Source organism: Cryptomeria japonica, chromosome 7, assembly GCF_030272615.1.
Source record: "Cryptomeria japonica chromosome 7, Sugi_1.0, whole genome shotgun sequence".
Taxonomy (NCBI): Eukaryota; Viridiplantae; Streptophyta; class Pinopsida; order Cupressales; family Cupressaceae; genus Cryptomeria; species Cryptomeria japonica.
This window is the reverse complement of record NC_081411.1, coordinates 341,601,678-341,625,313: the sequence shown is the minus strand read 5'-3', so window position 1 is coordinate 341,625,313 and position 23,636 is coordinate 341,601,678.

The following is a 23,636-nucleotide window of genomic DNA, read 5'->3' as shown; positions in this document are numbered from 1 at the left end:
AGGTGACTTCGCTTTCCTCGGGGTCAGTATGCTGTATGATAATTCATGTATATCATATGTATGTATGCATAATTGTTCTTCATTCCCCAATCAAGGAAGGTCACCTAGAAGAAGGGAACACATGTGTCTTTTGAGTCAACATGAGAGAGACCAAAAGAGATCTCCATGCTTTGCATCGTCCTCAAGTAGACAACACTAAGGACAACAAATAAAAGAATGAGAATAACACATAGAAGAAGTAACAAAAGAAAGAGAGGAGGAGAGAGTCTGCTATGCTAATGAAACTAGTCTAGCACATCATCCACCCCCCGATCTTGCTGATCAATATTTCGGGAAGGTAGGGAACACGCTAGAGGAGGAACATCCAACACAGTAGATGGAGCTATCACAAGATCCAAACAAGGGCTATGTTCATGTTCCAAGCCACGTTGTTCTTGTCTAGGAGCTAGAATAAGTGCTTTAGAAAATTTGTTAGATAAATGGTTATCAATATCAACAAATTCATATTCACTATCAGAAGCAAAAGAAGTAACATTTTCATCTATATCATCATCAAGATTTATAAAAATAGGATCTTTAACTCGCACAGGATCAAAACCATCATGCATCTTATGTTTAGGAGATTTTGGCTCAATTTTCGGCTGAGGAGAAAATGGAATAATGCTAGTTGAAGGTGTTTTGGGGATTGTAAAGTTTGAGAAGCAGCTGCACGAGCTCTAAGACGACGCTTTCATCAGCGTTCACGTGCAGAATGATTTCATCTAGTCTTAGTAGGAAGTTGAGAAGATTGAGGAGGAATGTTCTCATCCTTATTACTTGGGTGTTTAGGTTGTGATCTCTTAGGTTGGATAATAGGAGAAGAGGAAGGTCTCTTCTCTTTATAAGAGGAAGGAGGAGGAACCGCTCCATATAAAGGAAGAATATTTGGTTTAGGAAGGAGACCAAGTCCATCATGGTGAGGAGGTATAGGTCTAATTTTAGAAAGTTTATTAGAGATAGACATAGTCACATCCATAGGAATGGGTTGGGAATCTTCTTGAGGAAAGACATTAGTTTTATCTTTCAAAGGAAGAACTTCCTTCTCAAGAACGATAGGAATATCAAGTTTGGGTGTTCTAGGTTCACTTAGAGATAGGATCATGTCTTTTTTCCACTTTTGATAAGATTTGAAAAGATGATCACTTCGCGGTGGAATAGATTGGAATTGTTTAGGCCAAAAATAATCAATAGGAACACTAGAAGTTCTTTCAGCTGGTTTAAAGAGGCTATGATTGACAGCAACAACTTCACCATTATGGGGAAATTTCACACACTTGTGAATAGGAGAAGCAATAGCTTTCATGGAAGATAGCCAAGGGTAGCCTAGCTTCACACGAAATTGTTTAGATGATGGAATAATAGCAAAGCTCACATCAAGGGATATGTTATGGACCTCAATAGGTAATGTAATAGAACCAATTGCAGGAGAAGAAAATGCATCAAATAATTTCACAACCACATTTGTTTTGTCATAGATCACTTGATTCAATTGCAAAGTAAAAAGAAATTCTTTAGTAATAACATTAACCATGCAAGAAGGATCAATAAGCACTCCACGACAAGGTGTATTCTTGACTTTTGCAACTATATATAAAGGACCATCAGGTGCCTTGATAGTTTCACTGGAATCAAATGTGATGGAAGGTTCTTTAGGGATTTTCTGCTACTCTACAAAGTTAATCACATTCGGAGTCATAGACACAAGACCATCAGGTGAGAAAGAGGAATCATTAGTCTCAATCGCATTAGAGGTATGAGAAGGTAATGGATCAGTAAAAATCTTAAGATTTTGGTTAGGAAGAGCTACAGATGTGTTGCCTTTATCATTCACACCTGAAACAAAGATAGTATTATTATCAATCAAATCTTGAATTTTACCCTTTAAAGCAAAACATTTTTTAGTATCATGCCCAGGTTGACGATGAAATTGACAAAAAGATTTGTTATCAAAATAGGGTGAATTAATCTTTGCAAGATCTATTTGCTTTATAGGAGGGAGAGTAAGCACATTTTGTTCCAATAACTTATTCATAATACTATGTAATGATTCATTCAAAGGAGTAAACTTTCTTTCTTTCTTGAAAAACTTCGAAATAGGAGGCACACCTGATGCTGCATTCACATTGTTGTTGATGATGTTTTCATTGAACTTGACGAACTCTCTGTTCGGTTTAAACTTCCTAAATGGTTGTTGACTACTATCACCATTATCACTCGGAGCCATAGGATTTGCTTGTTCCATTTGACTCACAGTCAGTTGATAATTGTGAAGAGTTGCACACAACTGTTGGAAAGAAGTAAACTCAGAAAATAGAAGTTTTTCTCTAATATCTTTTTGTAAATTAGAAATAAAAATTCTTTGAATATCATTGTCAGGTACTGGAAAAGAAATTTGAGCACACAAATGCTTATATCTACCAATGAAATCAGTCACTTTTTCTTTAACACCTTGTTTACAATGCATTAAATCAATCAAAGTAACTTTAGGACCTATATTGTTTTGAAATTGTTGAATAAAAGCATTTGCAAGTTGTTGGAAAGAAGTAATAGAATAGGAAGGCAACGAGCAATACCATTGTAGAGCCTTATCTCTTAATGTTCTAGTAAACAGTTTTGCAAGCAACCTTTGGTCATGAGCAAAATCAGTACATATTGTTTGAAAGGTCTTAACATGTGTTAGAGGATCATGTTTACCATTATAAAGCTCCAACTGCGGGATTTCAACATGCTTAGGAGGGATAGCTCGAACAATGTCAAGAGAAAGTGGGCTCGCAACATCAAATGTGGGCACACTAAACTTAGATTGATTCGTAGAGGCAATTTGTTGCTGTAAAGAAGAGACAGTTTGTGCAAGATTGTTAATGGTCACTTCAGTCGAAGAGTTCATATTAGACATGTTAGATTGTGATGGAGGTATTATGTTATTGAAAGAAGGTATTGATTGAGAGTAAGGTGGCGGGACACTATGATGGTTAGTCATAGGAGATGATTGGAAAAGAGGAGCACTACAAGGAGGAATGGAATGGTTGAATGAATTGCCCCCTTGCGTCATGTTCATTTGTGGAGATGTAATAGGGACACTCATTGAAGGAATGAATGAAGAAGTCAGATTGAATGAAGGAAGAGGGTTTACTGAAGAGGAAGGATTGCCCCCATGACTGGTGATCATAGGCGGAATGTCTTGTATTGAAGTGGTCATTATGTTTGATGTAAAAGTAGGTATACTAGCAATAGAAGTTGTTAAAGGAATAGAATGATTGACTTGAGTAGGAGGTTGTGTATAACCTAAAATTTCGGCACAACTCTTCAGGGCATTACATTCGAATCCACGATGTGTGCAATACTACGCAAAATATCAATTCCATTCTTATCACTTTGAACCATACATTTTAGACCCTCAATTAATGAAAGAGCTTGACTATCGGGGTATTCTTGAGACATCCATTGCTGAAAATCATCAAATTGGTTATCCAATTTTGAAAGTTGTTCTACAGAAACCTCATGGAGAGCTTCTTCATCATTAGGAGGATTAGAGGAATTACCTGTGTCCTCATTAAAAAGGCCATTCAAATTAGGTTCCATCTCCTCGGTAATTAAACCTTGGAAAGACTTAATTCTAAGGCTTCGTCTAACGGGAACAGTGTAAGTAGGACTTATTGTTTTAAAACTCATGCACTAGAGAGAGAGAGAAGATTTTGAATTTATTTTCGAATTTAGAGGTAGCAAATTTCAATAAAATCAGCCAATCTCCTGGATTTAAGCTGTTAAATGCAATCACGACAATCTCCCAAAATTTCAGAAAAAACGTCAGGGACCGTGGTGAACGGAGTGCACACGGTCCTCACAACTTTTTTTGAAATTTTCAGGGATGAAAGTTATGATGATTTTAAAGCTAACCTGAAAAAATTGAGTGATTTTATGATCTGTAGATAGGCCAAATTAAAGTTGCAATCTCAAAATTGAACCCTACCAAGATTGTTAAAAAATGCAAAATTTGAATTTTGAAAAAGAGAGGGAAACTGAAATTTTGAATTTTAAGATCTTAGAGGGAATACTAAAAGCAATGCAAGCTTTGAAATTTAAAAGTTGACTCAATTTCATGCAAAATTCAATTTTGAAAGCGGAAATCAAAGTTGTTGCAATTAAACACTTAATTTCAAAAGTCACAAATTGCAAAAATTTGAATAAAGCACTGAAACTTTGAATGAATGCCAACACACTTTTTAGATTTAGGACAATAAGAAACACAATTTTGACACAAAATTTTAATTTCAACAATTTTTGAATGATTAGAAGCCTTAATCCAAGCAATCACTAGACCAACTTTGACTTTAATTTTGAAAATGTTAGAATTGATGAAATTAGCCAAGATTCTGGATTTTAGCAGAAAAATACAGTAAGATCTAGCTCCTGAAATTTCAGAAAAAATGTCGGAGACAATGGCGCTCGGGGTGCACACAGTCCTCACAACTTTTTTCAAAATTTTCAGGGATGAAAGATATTATGATTTTGTTGCGGAATCCAAAGTTACAGCCGATTTGGAAGTGTTTTGATCAGTGAAATCGTCGGTCAAAGGTTGAATCAAGAGGGTTTTAAAAATTAGGGTTTTGACACTTAACCACTTAATTTTCAAAATTAAAGCACAAATATGAATTGATAATTTGCAATAGAAGGGTAGATTTGAAACAAGCATTAACCATTAAACATTTCGCAAGCTCAATTACTAAAAATAAAATTTAGGGTTTTTTATGCAATTAACCTCTAAAATTTGCAAAAGATCAAACATGGAAATGTAATTAAGGAAGCAAAATTTTCAGATCTAACCATGAATAATCAGAATTAGGATGTTCACGTCGGGTTCACCAAAATGTAAAGCGGAAAATCGAACCCTAGGTGTTCCCCCCACTCCAAGGAGAAAGGAGGTCACTAGGATTGACGGTTTTCACTTAGGAGAGACTTTACATTCAAAAGAGGGGTTGAAACTCACAAGATCCAATCCCACACAATGCAAGACTGGATTCTAAATGAGTTTCAGGGGTTGTGATAGCAAGGCTACCCTCTTTTGTAAAGAATGTAGATAGAAGGATTGAATTAGGAGTGTAGGGGAAAATAAGAAAGATTCGTTTGCACACAGAAATAGAAACACGGGATGAAGCTGCAGACCTGGAATTAGCAGTAAAATGTCAAGATGATGTTTTCCTGCAAGTTTGAGCGAAAGTTGACGGGACGATGGTGCCAGACGTGCACACGGTCCTCCAAAAAATCCACGAAACAAAGGGGGATCTGTTCGTCTCTGCACATAATGCACCGATATTAACACCTCCTAGAATCATTCGTAGGAAACCAAATATCTAATTGACATTGATGAGAATATATTGAAGCCAATGCCCGATAAAATGAATGAACGAACTTGTAGGAGAATGGTTAAAAGAATATGGAAAAACTATTTTGAAAACTTAAATAAAACTTCAAGATGTCAATTAATTGTTCAAATGATTAAAAATTTGAATTTTAGAGAGACAATGAAAATTCTAGGCCTAAGATCATCTGAAAGTAATAGTGAAAGAACTATTGTGAGAAATCTATTTGATGCATATCAAGCTATTGGTTCAAAATCACATACTAAAGATTCTAATGCTACTCAACGTGTCATTACATCAACTATAATGAGTAAGAAAATAAAAAAAGATCATTTGATAAGCAAAACAAGTAAGTCATTAAACGTTAGTAGAAGAACATTAAGTAAAGTATTAAAGAGGCAAGAAAAAATAGAGGAACCTAACAATAATTCTCTTTGAGAATTCTCGGGTAGACTACCACGCAAAGACAAGGTTGTTGTTGATGCACTAAGAACATTAATTGAAAATTTTTGGCATGAAAACACAAAAGTTTCACCCAACCAAAGAGATGTTGTTAGAAGGAGAATCAGGTCTACAAATCGTGAGCCACATGCCAAACACTATTTGGATATGACTTAAACTAAATTTTATGAAATATTCCTTCAAAAGTTTCCTCAAATAAGAATTTCTCAAAGAGTTTTTGAAATGCAAAAACCTTTTTATATTAAGATTAATCATGTATGCACCATGTGTTGTTGTAGGATGCATATTGAATTTTCCATGCACTGTGATATTTTTCATCATATTTGTTCTACTTTGCACACTAACAATGTTTTGCAGGAATGCAATATACAAGCACCTCCTAAGTCGGTAAGAGAATTTATTTCAAGTGTGCTATGTAATAGACATAATGGTTGCATTTATTATAAGATTCCTTCTTTGGAAGGTTTTTATGCTATATGTGGTGGTTTGCAACATTTACCAAGATGCGTACATTTGGAGAGCACATGTGAAATTGGTAGGAAACTAGTTTCTTTTGGAAAATACAAGACATTCACATATGGAGTTAAAGATGGAAAATATTTGAAGAGATGTGAGCTAGTGAAAAATGATATATGTGTAGCTGAATTTATGAAAATGTTTCAAGAGAAACTAGTTTATGAGTACATAATGCATACACATAGAGCTCGATGGTTAAATAAGAAATTCAAGTTATGTAAGGACACATTTCCTCTTGGCACCATTGTCTCTATCGTTGATTTTGCTAAAAATTATACACTACAACCTCAAAATAAAGTGCAATCTATGTATTATTATTCTACACAAGTTTCTATTTTTGTACACATAGCATTCATGCATGTAGATGATAGCACATAGGAGGATAGAAAGGTTGTAAGAGACTATCACTTCTACATAAGTGATGATCATAGTCATTCATTAGAGTTTGTACAAGGATGCTTTAAAGTTTTCTATGATAGTTTAAGGGAAAGGACCATACGATACAACCGACACTTAATATAGTCAGATAATTGCACCACACAATTCAATAATGCAAGGATTTTTTATTGGTTGACAAGGATGCATATGAAAAGCAGTGTACAACATTTTTGGAATTTCACTAAGGCTAGACATGGTAAGGGAGAGCACAATGGTGCAGGAGCATGTATAAAAAGAGCCCTCGATAGAGAAGAATTGAAGTACGAAGGTGGTGCTGAGTTGACAGATGCATAAACAATCGTGCGATGGTGTAAGTCTATGATGGGTCCAGGTAATCTAGGTACGTCAATGGTTCATAGATATTTTTGGTTGATCACTGAATCTAACATTGAAAACTATCTAGATTGTTGTACAGTTGCAGGATCAAGTGACATGCACTCATTTATGAGTTCAAATGCAAGTTCACTAGCAATTTATATGAGACAAATGGTATGTTTCTTCTCTTCATGCATGTATTGTTTGTGGGAAGAATGTGAATCACAAGAGTGAGTTAACAAATGGTCTTGTAGACCGTTGGTTCTCATTGATACATATCAAATTCCCAAAGCACTACAATTGAGCTAGATGGAGACATCAGTGGATTTTGACCATGTATCTGACCTAGTGGATTCAAGTGATTTTTTGAGTTAATTTTTTTGCAAGTATTCTTTTTGGTTCATTTTGTTGTATATCATACTTTATTTTTGGTATTAATTATCACTTTATAAAATGCAAGTCATGTGTATGTAGTTGTTGCAGAAGAGAACAATGAAGAAGGAACAAATTACTATTTGTGTCGTTGTGTTGAGCCTAAAATAAAATTGACAACCACAATAATTGAAAGAGAGGGTATTGAATACCAAATAGGGTCTGTTGTCGTGATGAGAACATGGCTTAGGAGATACCCTATCAAAAATTATGATGTTTGGTTGTTCAAGGACTTTGAAACACACATACATATTCTTCATTTCTCTAACCTTGTTGTTGCAACAAATATTCATTTGATGAAGTATCATGGTAGACCTCATAACAATATTTTATGGAAAGTTCATGAATCTGACCACGAGGCAATACTTGACACAATACGGGTTAGAGCCAATTCTGAAGGCTCACTTGATTGATTCTACAGTTCAGACTAGAATGATTTTGAGAATTTTGTATATATCATCGACGAACTATTCTATATTCATTTTTTATATATATAAATGCCCATGAGATGATTTTTACTTGTTTAGGGGCATAATTTTGTATATTTAAATGGCAATGAGCTTATTTGTACATATGTAGATACCAAATTTTGTATATTAAAATGGCGATGAGCTGAATCACACATATTGTAATGCCAAATTTTGTATAAAATCCCATGAGATGATTTGTAAGACATTTTTTTGTATATTCAAATAGCCAAGAGTTGATTTGACTGGTGCCTGAGATGCTTCTCCAATGGACTGAGGATGACTCACCATCAATGGAGAAACTGTCACTATTACCTATACAAAAAATGATCAAAGATTAAATACAATTAATATAATGATAAGTATTGTAGGTTAAAAAAATCAATTAATGTAATATATCAAACAAAAGTGTACCGGATCCTAAGATCCTTCTCTAGTGCATGGAGGAGGGCTCGCCATGGACGAAGCAGCTATGGATATTTCCTGTATGAAAAAATTGTAAGATTATAATATATCACAAGTTCACATGTACGTGTGCATATAATCATGAAATCAAGAAAATAAAGTAGAGATACATACCTCTGCCCTCTCTTGATCCATGGGTGAATCAGGTGCATTCAACAAATCCACCTAGCTCAATGCCCACTATACATGTTAAATAGCCAAAAAGCTAATCAATCTAAAACCCCAACTAATAATTGATTTCAACATTTTCAAACAATTCTACAACTAAAAATGTGTTCAATTACCTTCTTCCCATGTTTTGGCCTCTTCGAGGAATTATTTTTCTTAGGACGAGGCCTAGACACAGAGGGGGTACCATAAAAAAAACAAAATTAACATGAGATATTAGTACTAATAATATATTAAACATAATTTAAAAAATCTAAATTAAATGACTTGCATATTCCATCAAAACAATACATAAAAAAGGTTGTACAAAATATGATACCATATAGCCTTGTAGGCCAAAATCAATCACTGAGAGTGTGATGTCATCAATCTGGGACATTTGGTCCCCTATCAACACCTACAAACCAAAAATTGGACCAAGCATTAAAGATAGTTGTCGTGCCTATGAAGTGTGATGCCTGCAGCTACAACACAAACACTCAATAGATCATTACAAGCATGGTTAGCAAATTATAAGCAAAGAAAAGATAAAACCATGACAAAGCGACCTATTGCCTCCTAAGAGATGCGAGTATGGATTTGCTCTCAGATCTGGAGAAGCAATCCCAGTGACTTGACTACACCTAGATGGAGGCTTTGAAATGATAATGATATGCAAAGATGAGATTGATTAAGCTAGATTGATCCAAGAGACTAATTAAGATAATGATGTGCATGATTAAGCTAGAAAAGAGATTGATTAAGCTACATGATTCAATAATTATGCTAGGAAATGATCAAATTAAACTAAATCTAAGATGAAATTGCCTATAATAACAATGCTCAAATGATATGCCTATAGTAACAATGCCTAAATTGATAATGAGATGGGATCCTTTATGCTCCAAAATGGGGGATATTTATAGGATTTCCAAGGCCAGGGGTGAGGTGGCAGGAATCAATGGTCAAGATTGAGTCTGAAGATATCAAGGGTGAAATTGGAGGAGGTTGGAGAAGAGGTTGGAAGAAGGGACACTTGTCATCTTTGTGGTGACAAGTGTCAAGGAGCCTTTCTCATAAAAGGGCAAGTGTCCAAGAGAGGAGAGATGTGGCCTAAGTGTCGTGTGTCTCAAGGGAAGAATATCCACACCATAGGAAGTTAGGATAAGGAGGTTAGGATGTGCAAGATAGGATAGGGTTAGGCAAACCCAAGGTTAGGTGGAATGGGTTAGGTTAGAGGGATGGTTAGGTTAGGTGGTTGGGAGTTAGGAGGCATGTGGGTAATTTGAATTTAAAAATTCAAATAATAGGAAAATACTAATTAATTTTCAACAACTCATAAATTGATTTGTTTTAATTAATTAGAGGATTAGAAAGAATGAATTTAAATGGGGGGGGAATATTAATTAATCGAAGGGGACTTTTGAAATGAACCTATTAAATAAATCCTTAGATTTATTAATAAGTAGATGAAAGGGAGATTTTAATCAAATTTCTAATGAATTCAATTAAATTGGGGAGGGGGATTAATTAAATAATTTCTTATTTAATTAATTATCTTCAGACCATTTTTAGGTGTATACATTTTGCCCCTCTTTGAAGCGAGGTATGATGATGCGTTGATTCAAAGAATAATCTCATTTTGTTGATGATATTGGTTCAATATGATGCCCCAACTATTGATTGATAAATTGTGGTATGATGATGCCCCCTCGGGAGATCAATTGAGATAATTGACCTTTGGAGTTTTTGGATCTTTATGAAATTGATATCCTAATTAGAAATGATTTGCTTTCTGCAACTGTGGTTGATGAAAATGTGAGTTCTATGATCATGGTGATGTGGTTCTTGATTATTGATAAAGATTGATTGATTATATTGATAAGATTGAGATTCAGTCTGGTTTCAGGAATGACACCTCTTATGTAAGACAAAGATGATCAAAGCATCTGGTTTTAGGAACGATATATCCTGTACAAGACAAAGATCAGAACGTCTGGTTTCAGGAAAGATACATCTTGTATAAGACATAATTAGATAGATTAGGTGTGATCGATTGATATAATTGATAAGGTTGATTGAGAAAAGAACTGACAGATTCGTTGATATCCAGTTGTAGGAAGATTCAAATATGCTGATGTTGGTTTGGTTGAGAGGGGAATATAAGATTTTCACTGGGTCGAGAATATCTAGAGAGAGATGATTCATCAGTCTGATTGCGTATACAGTTATGATGATACCTTGATGATTCTTGTGACAGATTTAACCTTGCATAAAATGAGCATGCGGGATCACATGCAAGAAAGAAATGAAAGCTAAATGCAAATGCCAATGCAAAGCTACGACCAGATCAGTCACTGGGTTATTGCGTTTTGTCATCATTGAGCTTTTTAAAATGTGGGAGGTGAGTGCAAACATCAATGGTATAATTAAACCATGATGACCTAAGCACTATTTTCCTAGGTTTTGATATGACAAGTTAGCACAAGCATCAAGGTATAATTGAACCAAGATGACCTGAGTGTTGCTTGCATAAAACAGGTAGTGTTAACCATTTCAATACACAAATTGGAAATGTCTTCGATGATACTCCGATGACCATGTCCTCAAACAAATTTGCACATATTAATGATTAATTTACAGACAATAGACAAGAAAAATATCATGTTCCTTCCTTGTTCCTCTAGTGAAAGACATCCTGGAGTCACTCATAAATCAATGTAGTGTCATATGACCGCTAAAGTGGGGGCTTAAATGTTGAATCACAAGTTGTACACCCTTAATTAGGTTGTCCAATTCCATGCTAATTTAGTACTCACCTTAGTGCATCTTGATGCCCTGCAAAATGGACAAGGTTAGCAAATGACAAACAACACAAGAAACCAGAAAATTGTTAGTGTTAGTCAATCAAAAACTAATCTAAACAGGCATATCAAGAGAGACACTAAAAACATGAAAGCATATTTAACTGACGAAGCAACTATGGTGAGGCATCTCCAACTACCTCCTAACATGCTCTTAGCTCCTTCTCCCTTGTTCCTCTCCTCTCCAAGTCCCAAATGAGTGTAGCTCTCAGCTTTTAGCACTATGGATGCTTATGGAGGATTGAGATTGTAGTATTGTGTTCTAAATGTGAAATGAAAAGCTAATACTATGCTATTGATACTAAAAATGATTTATTTTATCCAAAATGACAAGATATTAGTTGATTATGCTAAAATGCTCTCTTAAAATGCCTATAGGTTAAATGCATACAAGTTTTCAGGATCTGGATTATGAAGAAATGGGCTCTATTTATAGGAAAAATGGAGCAATGGATGGTTGAGATTAAGCAATATCAACAAGGGTCAAGATTGAATGATTTCAAATCCATGTGAGGGCTTTCAACCAAATCCCAGGATGACAAGTGTCAATGTGAGATAGGTTGAGAGGAGAGGGAATAAGCATTTAATATTTGACATGACCTTGGGAGTTTTAAAGTCAAGGTTGGTTGAATGAATAAACTCTTTATTCAAAGAATAAAGCTTTTATCCAATGGATAAATTCTTGTGCAAATGTGAAATGGATGAATATGGTCAAAACAATAAATGTTTGGGGAGACAAGTTTGAAATAACCATAAATGGTTATGTAAGAGCCATAAATGGTCATGTAAGAGCCATTAGTGGTCTTGGAAGACTTTGGGGGTTAATTTGTTGAACACACAAAGCATTAAATGCTTTTCAAAGACTTTGGAGTCTTTGAGAAGTGACTTCATTTTGCTTAGGAATGTGACAATAATTAGGGGATGGATTAGGCTAATTAGGAAGGGGTTAGAAGAATCTAGAAGGGGATTAGATTTTGCAAGTGGATTTGGTGGGTGAGGGAAAATAGGATTTTATTAAAATAAAAATTCATTTATTTCAATAAATGTGTGCAAGTTGCATTTGTAGGAAAATGCAAGTGGGGGGGGATAATGATTTAAATAAATGTTTTATTTAATTTATTTAAAAGAGGAAAAGGGGGATTTTAATTAAATAAATAGATTTTATTTATTTAATTGATTTGAATTTGATTTAATAAATTAATTAAAATAAATTGAATAATTTATTTAATTAATAGAAGAATGTTTGGGGATGAATTAATTAAATATTAATTTAATTAATTGATGGTTAGTGGATTTTTAATCAAATAAATAGCGAATATTTATTTAATTAAGCTGGACAGATTTGTGTGACTACACATCTCATTGCATTATTTATTCTAGGACTTCTTTAGGCATTTAATTAATAATATAATTAAACCAAATTCCTCTCTTATCAATTCACATTCCATAAATTTGTGCCCTTGATCTTAGGTGTGCTTCTTTTTTATATTATCCTGATTCAATCCTAATCTTACCCTAGTTTCAACCTTCAAAGCACATCCTCCATATCTATACATTATACCTTGAGCCACCGGTTTGGATTTGACATTAGAACCCCATTATCTTCTATTCCTTGAAAGTCAAAAAAATATTGTTGGGACTAGGGTGACCTACCACAATGGTGCCGCTATTTTTTTCTCTAATTTTGGGAGGATAATTTTCTAGCCTTATTTGATTCAGAAACCCACTCCATGTGGAAATGCTATTTGTGGAGGTGGAAATCACTAAAACAAGGGGTTTGACCAAGGAAAACCCCTATATAACAACAATCCTACCATTTATATTTTATAGGTGCAACTACAGGTATTCGACAAAGCTGAAGGAATTCAAGAAGCTTTAGGAGGATGATACATGTCTTCCATCAAAAAGTGAGGCTGGTTCACAGAGACTAGGACACTAGGGTGCTCCGATCCTCCTAATTTTGCTCATAATTTTAGCATTTTCCCTCAGGCCACCTCAGGATTCAATCTTCTAGACCATAGGTAGATCACCTTGGTCCAACTAGTTCATCTTTATATTTCAAACACAAGTGCATAGTCAGACCCTCCTTTCAATTCTGTGTTTACTACTTGAGTTCTGATAGTTTACTAGTCTAGTACAATATCTTTGTATTCACTTTCTTTGGTACTTTAACCATAGTATTACACTCTCTCAAACATTATATATTCACTTCTATAACAACAAAGGAATAGAAAACCTAGAAGTACCACTTGATTCTCTTTCACAAGAGTTAGTCAAGTATGATCACTTCTCTAGTTAGCCAAGTATGATCACTTCTCTAGGTGCTTTAATATTCCAGTCTTTATGTGAAATTTGATTTAGGTCCCAATACTACTTGATTCCATTTTAACACAAAACAAAAAGCTTATCAAGACTATCCAATTTTAGCAAGGATGCCTAATAGTGAGGTACAAAATATTTTAAAATCAATTCCAATATGGGAGCAAGTGTATTGAAACAACCTCATAAGATAATTTAGTTGGTGTGGGGTCCTCCACCCATGTTCCTCTCACTTCATCTTTTAAGTAATTTTTTGTTGACTTACCATGTGCTTCTCTCTCCATTTTTGAACGAGTCTTCCTAACCATTGATGTGAACCTCGATTAAATTCATTACAATTCGAGCATCATACAACTCCTCAAACCCTTGACTAAGTGGGGATAGCCTAAAAGTGATCTAGGGTCTTAAGAGTCGACTCTATATAAAACATTTATAAAATAAATAATTTTGTAAAATACGTAAATGTATATTTTCATTTAATTAAAAATCATTTCTAAGATTTTTTTCAATGGATATAATTATGTTTTAATTTAAAATGTTTGTTAAATAATATTTTTTATATCAACTTAAGTGGTAAACAGTTGACATATATATTTTATTGACCATAAATTATATATATTATTGTCTAGAAGATATGAGGTCATATTGTCTAATATAAAATACAAAAATAAAAAGATGCATATTAACTTATCCATGATACATATTAATTGTCTCAAATGCATAAATAGTTGTTATTTATAGAAAAATATTGTAATACAAATATATAATCCTTTAATAATAATAGAATATCAATGATCCCATCAAACAAATCTATATATTCCATATTTTCTCATGAGCATAACATCTTCAACATCATATTTAACCAATAATTAATCATTTTCATCATGAATGCCATAAGCATTACTTCAAATATGTAAGGCTCACCAATCAAGCCATTAAAATACAAAATTGAATAGACTTGTCAAGATAGTTTTGGTATTTTAATGGTATTCAACACAAATTAGATTAACTCATTGAATACAAAATTGAGTGTTTTGTGTAGTGGGTGAAAATATAAATGTATTGAAACTTGTGAGCATAATTTAATGATTTTGAGGTCCTCAATTAAGTAGGGATAGCCTAAGAGTGGTGCAAGGCCTTAGAAGTTGATTTATAATTAAAATTATAAAATCTTTAAAATATTAAAAATATTTATTGTTTTTTAATAAAAAAATATTTGTGAGGTTTTTTTTTCAATGGATATAATTATGTTGAGATTTAAATGTTTATTAAATAAAAAATGTTTTATCAAATTATGTGGCAAAGTTTAAACACACACGCACACACGTGCACACATACACACACGGATATATATACACATATATATGTATATGTATATGTGTATGTATATGTATACATACACATATACATATACATATACATATATGTATGTATGTATGTATGTATATATATATATCTATATATATATATGTGTGTGTGTGTGTGTGTGTGTGTATATATATATATATATATATATATATATATATATATATATATATATATATATATATGTATGTATGTATGTATGTATGTATGTATGTATGTATGTATGTACATACATACATACATACATACATATATAATTGATATAAATTGTATACATTAATTATCCATAAGTTATGAGATCACACAGTCTAATATATAATACATATATAGAAAGATTCATATTAATTATCTAAAATGTATATTAGTTGTCTCAAATGCATAAATAGGTGTTACGTATATAAACTTTTTGTAATAGAAATATATATTCCTTTAAATATATATATATATATATATATCAGTTGTTTTGGTACAAAATTTCTTAAGTTTCAACCTAGACTATCAACATATACTTTTTGATCAAATATCTTCGGGTCTCAACAAGTAATCAATTATGGCAATCCTAGACTACAATAGGCATTTATCACAATGACCTAATCTCAACGGTGCTACTATGATTCACCAAAACAACAAATCAATCAATCAAAACATACATCAAGTGATATTTTATCTAACACTGGGGCATCTATCACAATCGCGCCACTCTGCTGACAATAGCAATACAACTGAAGCACAAAAGCACTAAAAAAACAATAGCGCTACCAAAACTATACAATGGTGTTATTTCATAACAAAAGCGCTAGAAATACGAAAGCGCTATACCTATGATACAAATGCGCTACACTAACAAAAACACTAAATCGACTATACAAAAGCACCATTGTGGCACAATAGCGCTACTTTATGGGATAAAAGTGCTAAAACACAGGTCTAGAGCTATTGTCTTCTTTGGACTTTGACACTTGGAAAAATGTGCTAAAATTGCATCAAAAGCAAAACTAAACATTTGTGTACGCGCGGTCCGTAGTCCTTTGGTCGCTAGTATTGATGGATCCACTCTAACTGGTGATCTACTATAGGCACGACCATGATGACTGTTGCTCACTCCTTCGGCCAAGGTCACTATTAGAGTTCCAAAATGCCAGGGAGATAGGTCAAAATGAGACAGTTTTACCTCTTCCCCTCCAATTATACACCCCCCAGCCCTAACACTACTTCACCCCACTCACTGCTGTGGTCCCTGTGAACTTCAGAAGCCTCTCATTTCTCCGTATTCACTCTATCTTCTCCCATTCTTTCACCATCATTTCTAATTTCTTCTATTCTACCTCCCCCCAACTTCTTTCTCTTTTTTGAGAGATTGCCCAATTTTTTGAAATTTTTTGGCCCATCTCTCGAGGGGGCATACCTTCTACTAAATTAACATTTCTGGGGCATATTTCTCATACCTATCTTTCTTTCTTTGAAATGACGTGATAAACCACACCATCTCAAAGAGGGGCAAATGTAGACACATAAATCTGTCAACTAGATTAAATAAATATTTAATATTTATTTGATACTGTTGCTCTGCAAAGTGGAAGGATTGTTAGAAAAACTTGTTTGATTGCTATACACACAAAGAGAAGCACAAGAAACAGATGTTAGTCATTAGTATTAGCAAATCAAAGATTAAACACTATCCTAAGCAAACATATCAAGAAAGACACTACACAACAAATAAAAAGCTTATTGGTTCTAAGAAATGTAACTAAACATCTCCAAATGCTCTCTACCATGTTGGTAGCTTCTCCTTCCTTGTTCCTCTCCTCTCCAAGTTTCAAATGAGTGTAGCTCTCAACAACTTTTTGCACTATGGATGCCTTATGGAGGTTCAAGATTGAAAATGATTAACTATGCAAATGCAAGTGTAAAACAAACTAATATTAGATGCTGTGAAATGAAAATGATTTATTTTAGTCCAACATAACAATATATTAGTGATTTAGGCTAAATGCTCTCTCTAGAATTTTCTATAAGGTAAATGCAAACAAGTTTTCAGGATTTGGATTATGAAGAAATGAGCTCTATTTATAGGTAAAATGGAGCAATGGATGGTTGAGATTGAGTAATCTCAACAAGGGTCGGGATTAAATGGTTTAAGATCCATGTGAGGACTTTCAACCCAATCCCAAGATGACAAGTGTCAACATGAGATGGGTTGAGAGGAGGAGGAAGAAGCATTAAATTCTTGACATGACCTGAGGGTTAACTTGGGAGGTAAGGTTAAGGTTGAGTTGAGTGAATAAATTCATTATCCAAAGAATAATGCTTTTATCCAATGGATAAACTCTTGTCCAAAAGTTAGTAAGGATAACCATGGTCAAAGCAATAAATGCTTGAGGAGACACATGGGTTACATGAGGGTTGAGTTAGGGGTCAAAGTCCCTAACCATGGGTGCAAGTGGATTTAACTATAAATGGTTATGTAAGAGCCATTAATGGTCATGTAAGAGTCATTAGTGGTTTGGAAGAGTTTAGAGGTTAGATTATTGAACACATAAAGCATTGAATGCTTTTCAAAGACTTTGAAGTCTTTTAGAAGTGACTCCAAGTTGCTTAGGAATGTGACAATAATTAGGGGATGGATTAGGCTAATTAGGAAGGGGTTAGAAGAATCTAGAAGGGGATTAGGATTGCAAGTGGGTTTGGTGGGTGAGGGAAAATAGGATTTTTATTTAAAATAAAATTCATTTATTTCAACAAATAGGTGCAACTTGCATTTTTAGGAGAATGCAAGTGGGGGGGAGTTTAATGATTTAAATAAATGTTTTATTTATTTATTTAAAAGAGGAAAGGGGATTAAATGAAATAAATAGGATTTACTAGTTTAATTGATTGTGAATTTAGTTTAATGAATTAACTAAAATAAATTGAATAATTTATTTAATTAATAGGAGAATGTTTGAGGATGAATTAATTAAATGTTAATTTAATTAACTAATGGCTAGTGGGTTTTTAATCAAATACATATCAAATATTCATTTAATTAAACTGGACAGATTTATGTGACTACAAATACATTAATATTCCCCTATTAATTAAATTTACATTTAATTCATTCATTCAATCCCCATTCTGCTATTTTAATTAAATAAATTACATTAATTTATTTAAATTAAAATCCCTATCTATAACCAAGTTATTAAATAAATTTGATTTAGTTAATTTCCCCCATTCCTCTCATTTAAATAAATCAACATTTATTTAAAAACACAAATCAAATTCCCCTTTTAAATAAATCAATATTTATTTAAAATCCCACCCCACTTGCATTTTCCTACAAATACAAGTTGCACCAATAAATAGATTTTATTTCTAAATAAAATCCCATTTTCTCTCACCCACCAAACCCACTTGCCCACTAACTTCCTTCTAAATTCTTCTAACCCCCCTCTAATTAGCCTAATCCCCCTCTCTAATCATTTGCACATTCCCAAACAAAGGTCATTTCTGAAAAATGCCTCAAAGTCTTTGAAATGCATTAAAGGCTTTTATTCTTCAACAAGTTAACCCCCAAAGTCTTTCAAAGCATTTATGGCTCTTACATAACCATTAATGGTTAAATCAACTTACCCACATGGTTAGAGACTTTCCCTCTAACCCAACCCTCATTTAACTCATAGGTCTCTTCAAGCATTTATTGCTTTGACCATGGTTATCCCTATTAACTCTTGCACAAGAGTTTATTCATTAGATAAAAGCATTACCCTTGGATAAAAGCTTTATGCACTAACTCAAACCGAACCAAACCCTCCTAGGGTAATCCTCATGTCATCTCAAGCCTTTAATGCTTCTTCCCTTTCCTCTCAATCCATCTCATGTTGACACTTGCCATCATGGGATTGGGTTGAAAGCCATCACATGGATCACAAACCCATCAATCCTAGCCCTTCACAAGCCCACTTAGTCTTGACCATTCAATCACCATTTTTCCCTATAAAAGGACCCCATTTCTCAAGAAAAAGAGGAAGCATTTTGCATTGTTATTATACTAAGATTCACATAGACATTAATTAGGAGCTTTCTCATAGCAAAACTTTACACTTATATAAGCATTTTTTTCATTTACAACCATCTTGAATCTTCATGTGACATCCATGGATAGTGCTAAAAGCTAAGAGCTACACTCATGTGGGACTTGGAGAGGAGAGTAACAAGGGAGAAACAACTATGGGCATCTTGGGAGGTCTTCTTTCTCTCTTTCGTTTATGTATGCTCTTCATTGTTTGCTTTATATCTCTTGGTATGCATCTTAAGGTTTTTGAGTTCATTTGTGTTTAGTTTGGGTTGGAACTAATCTATTAACGTTTGAACTTTTGTTTGTGCCTTGTGCCCCTTTTGCATTGCATCGGTAATTATAACTATTATTGTTCTTAGGTGGTGCAGGATTTTTTCATTTTATTATTTATAGCATTTTTATTACTGTACTATTTAAGATTTTAGTTACTTAGGGGATACTGCTTCTACATATATTGATCTTTTGAGTGACCAATCTTCCATTGACATCAGATTCTTTTCTTTCACTATTTATTGTTGCTTGGCCAATATTGAGAGAACATTTGAGAGACTCATACTCTCTATGGAGGCTTTTGAACCTTGTTTCAATACTATTAAATACATTAGAAAAATCCAGGTTAGTAGTTTCTTAAACTCCTCTATTTGTTTACAACAAAAAATGTTGTGCATTACAAGTTAGAGAAAATGGGCTTGATATGTTGAAGTCATAGTGCATGTATTTAAAATTGAATTATGTTTGAAAAGAGAGTCAAGAAATAGATGTTTCACCAGCGATTTGCCAACATTTTTACTCGGTCACTTTTATTGTTACTTGATAATGTATCTATAAGGCTTATATTATTAGTATTCTAAGCTCATTGCTTGATACATATTCACATGTCTATATATTAAAGAAAGTATGCCACAAAATGCTTCATCTTAATGCTTTTGTGATAAGACTAGCCTAATAAAATATTTGTAAAGTAGCAGGGTCTTCTATACCCATATGAATGTGTCAAATTACGAATCATCAATACTTTATAGATGGGTTAAAATATCCTTTCACATTGATCATGACATTAGAAAAATGTAATGTTAAAACATATGGTTCCATTTGAAGATACGTTGGACAAAAACCAGAGGTAGTTTATTAGAATATATTAAATTAATATATGGTGGAAGCTTATGCAGACTATTGTGATTTGACCAAGGATGCCTTATGTTAGGTACAAAATAATTTAAAATCAATGCCTAGCTGGGAATAGTTTTACTATAACAACCTTGTAAGACAATATAATTGGCATGGGGTCATCTACCCATGTGCTTCTCACTTCATGTTTGGTGGACCTTGGGAATGGAATATTTGAAAAATCAAATGTAAGTCCTCTTTGTAAATTATATTTTTAAATATCTCAAAGTATCAAATTCCAATCCTTTAAATTTTATGTACCTAAGAGTGCCCAACTAACCAAAATAATGAGATTTTTAGGTCTATTAATGAGTACATAATCTCCAAACATGAGGTGCTTTATACTGAAACAACTAAAATTTACAACAACTTTAACATTTCTTTTTGCGATTCAGGTTCACACTTCAAAATTTGGACTATAAAAAGAACAATCAACTTGTCCATTTACTTACAAAGCGATTTGCTTTCAAGAAAATGTGCTTTCATTTCGTTGACCAAGATTTCCATTCCTAGTTAAAACAAACAAATTGCTTTGTGGGATAAAAACAAAACCATATTTGTTGGAGCAACATCTCCAAATAGCAAATAGATCACATTGCAATAAAAAGGTTAAAAAGAACAAGTGTCTTTTGTGTTTGACATGCTCGTGCAAATTTGTAGAGTGGTCCCAGTTCTAACACAGACTATCCTCTCCCTTGGCTCTCGTGGTCCTAGGTGCAAGAGAAAAGGGTTAGTAACGCTCTAAATTTTTTATTTTTAAGAGAGGCCTGCCAAGAGACACATCACTCTTGGGATGACCTTGCGCGGTAAATCCTTTGAATTGCTATAGAAATCAGGTGAGAGCAAAAGTTGTAGACTTGGGTGTAGTTGTTCCTATAGTGTAACTTGTCGAAAGGACATACGGGCCCCACCATGAGTTACAAGGCTCTTAAGTGAGTCACTGTAGAATGAACTTATGTCCAAAGACATCAAACATTACTAGACACCTCTTATTTTAGAAGCCCACCCATTCTATTGATTGAAGATATTTGTGAATAGTTTAGTCCAAGAGCATAGATGGTTTTGCTCCCAAGATACTCACCATACATATTTCCTTGAGTAGAAACAAGGCTTTTTGAAAGGCTACTTGTAGCTTGATGAAAGTCGTGACTCCCCCATCATAGGGATCACCTATCTGTTATGCTCGTGCAAGACTTAGTATATCACATCCTTACCTGCCACGGTGGGATACATAAGGTATGCAGTACCAAAGTCGAAGAAATATCAAGTTGTGGGCTGAAAATATCGCAACTGGCCATTACCTTAGGGATAAAAAGTGTTTGAGTTGTCTTCATCTTGTTTCAGACTAGTAAAAATTTGGGCCTACTTTAAGCCCGGGAACATACATACATTTATAAGGGTCAAAAAGTTCATGATTGGGTTGATTTAGACCCACACTTGTTGTACCTTTATTGAAAAGGGGCAAGACTATGTGCTTGTGTTCTTGACACATTTTCTTGTCAAAAGATTCAAAACAATTGAAACAAAGTATCCATCCAACAAATCTATATCAACATTGATCATTTTGTATGACCATCGGTCATATCTTGAGAAAAAGAAGTCTTCATCAAAAGACTAAGTTAAAGAAGAGAAAGCTGGGTTCAAGGGCTCTAATCAAGTAAAGGAAATTTCTCTATATCAATAGACAACTCTTTCTCTCACATAGAATATTCTTGCGTCATATGCACTTGTACCTTCAGGGAAAATCCAACGAATTTGACAAAGAGCCTTTGAGCAATAGAGCTTTCACTCAGTATAGAGATTTTGATTATCGAAAGAACAAAGGGGGGAAGATCAATCCCGCTTTCTTTCCTAAAATTTGTATCACATACAACGAAGTTCGAGAGGAACCACCAACCCCTGTAAGAGAGGAAGATGTAGAAAACCCCTTCATAACATAAGAGTTTTATTGAGACACATCCTATCCACTTGCACATCAAAACATCACAAATTCACTCAACTCTCAACACAAAGAGGTCTTTTCCTTAGTCCTTTCAGATATTGTTTAAACAAAACCAACAAATCACTTTTAGGGTGTCGCTACATCTAGGATCAATCATCCTAAGAGGCATTTATACATATCTAGATAGGTTAAAACTAGTTTATGAGTGCATCCTCTCATTACTAGGTAGCTTGGATTATAATACATCTCGAACTTTGCTATACCTCATCGCACCAAAATTGTTGAAAAGCACAAAAGTAATTCACAAAGGACTCTGTTGACATCCAACCTTCAATATTACAGATCTATCTCCCACCAAGCATTTCAAAAAACTTTGTCTTCCGTCAACCATTTCATCACGCCCTCACCATTTCAGAATCTTGGAAGACCACCTCATAGTCATTTTCACAACATCAACTTTTAAACCATGGCTCAAACAAGAACAATGAAAAATCGACAACTAGAAATTGAAGAGGAGGACGAAAACATCAATGACTTTCATGAGGCCTTTGGAGGAGGCACTAATGATGAATATCCTAGCACTCCAACTCCAGAAGAATTAGAAAGAGCATAACATAATCCAAAATTCAATACTCTTTGATGAAATTCTTAGAAATAATGTCGATGCTCATTTCTTGAGACTCACTCAAGAGGGTGCCAAACTTCCCTCCAATTTTGATACAACACAATTATGACAAACATCTGAGAAACATAGCCATCATGATGGTGGAGGAGGTAGAGACTACTTTCGCTATGACCCTAATCATCAAGGGAATCCTCCATCTCCTCCTCCTTCAGAAATAGACATGTTGAGGCAACAAGTAGAAAATCTTGCCCAACAACTGAACAGTGGTGTGAAGACCAATCAGTTCTCATTTAACGGCATTTGTCCATATCTATTTGGCAAGAACATGCTTATGCCACTTTTTCCACGAGGATTTGAAACACTCAAATTTGAAAAATATAGAGGCAAAGGAGATCCTAGGGACCATGTGTGAGAATTTTACTCCACTTGGTTAGAGGTGGCCTATGAGGACACATATCTGATGTGACTCTTTCCTCAAAGTTTGGGAGGCACAACCACACAATGGTTTTCACGACTGTCAGGTGGTATTAGAACATTTGAAGAACTTGTCCAAAAATTTATTGCTCATTACACACACAACATAGAACGTGATGTGAACATGGCAAATTTGTGCAACACAAAACAAAAAATAAGGGAGTTGTCTCAACTTTCCTATG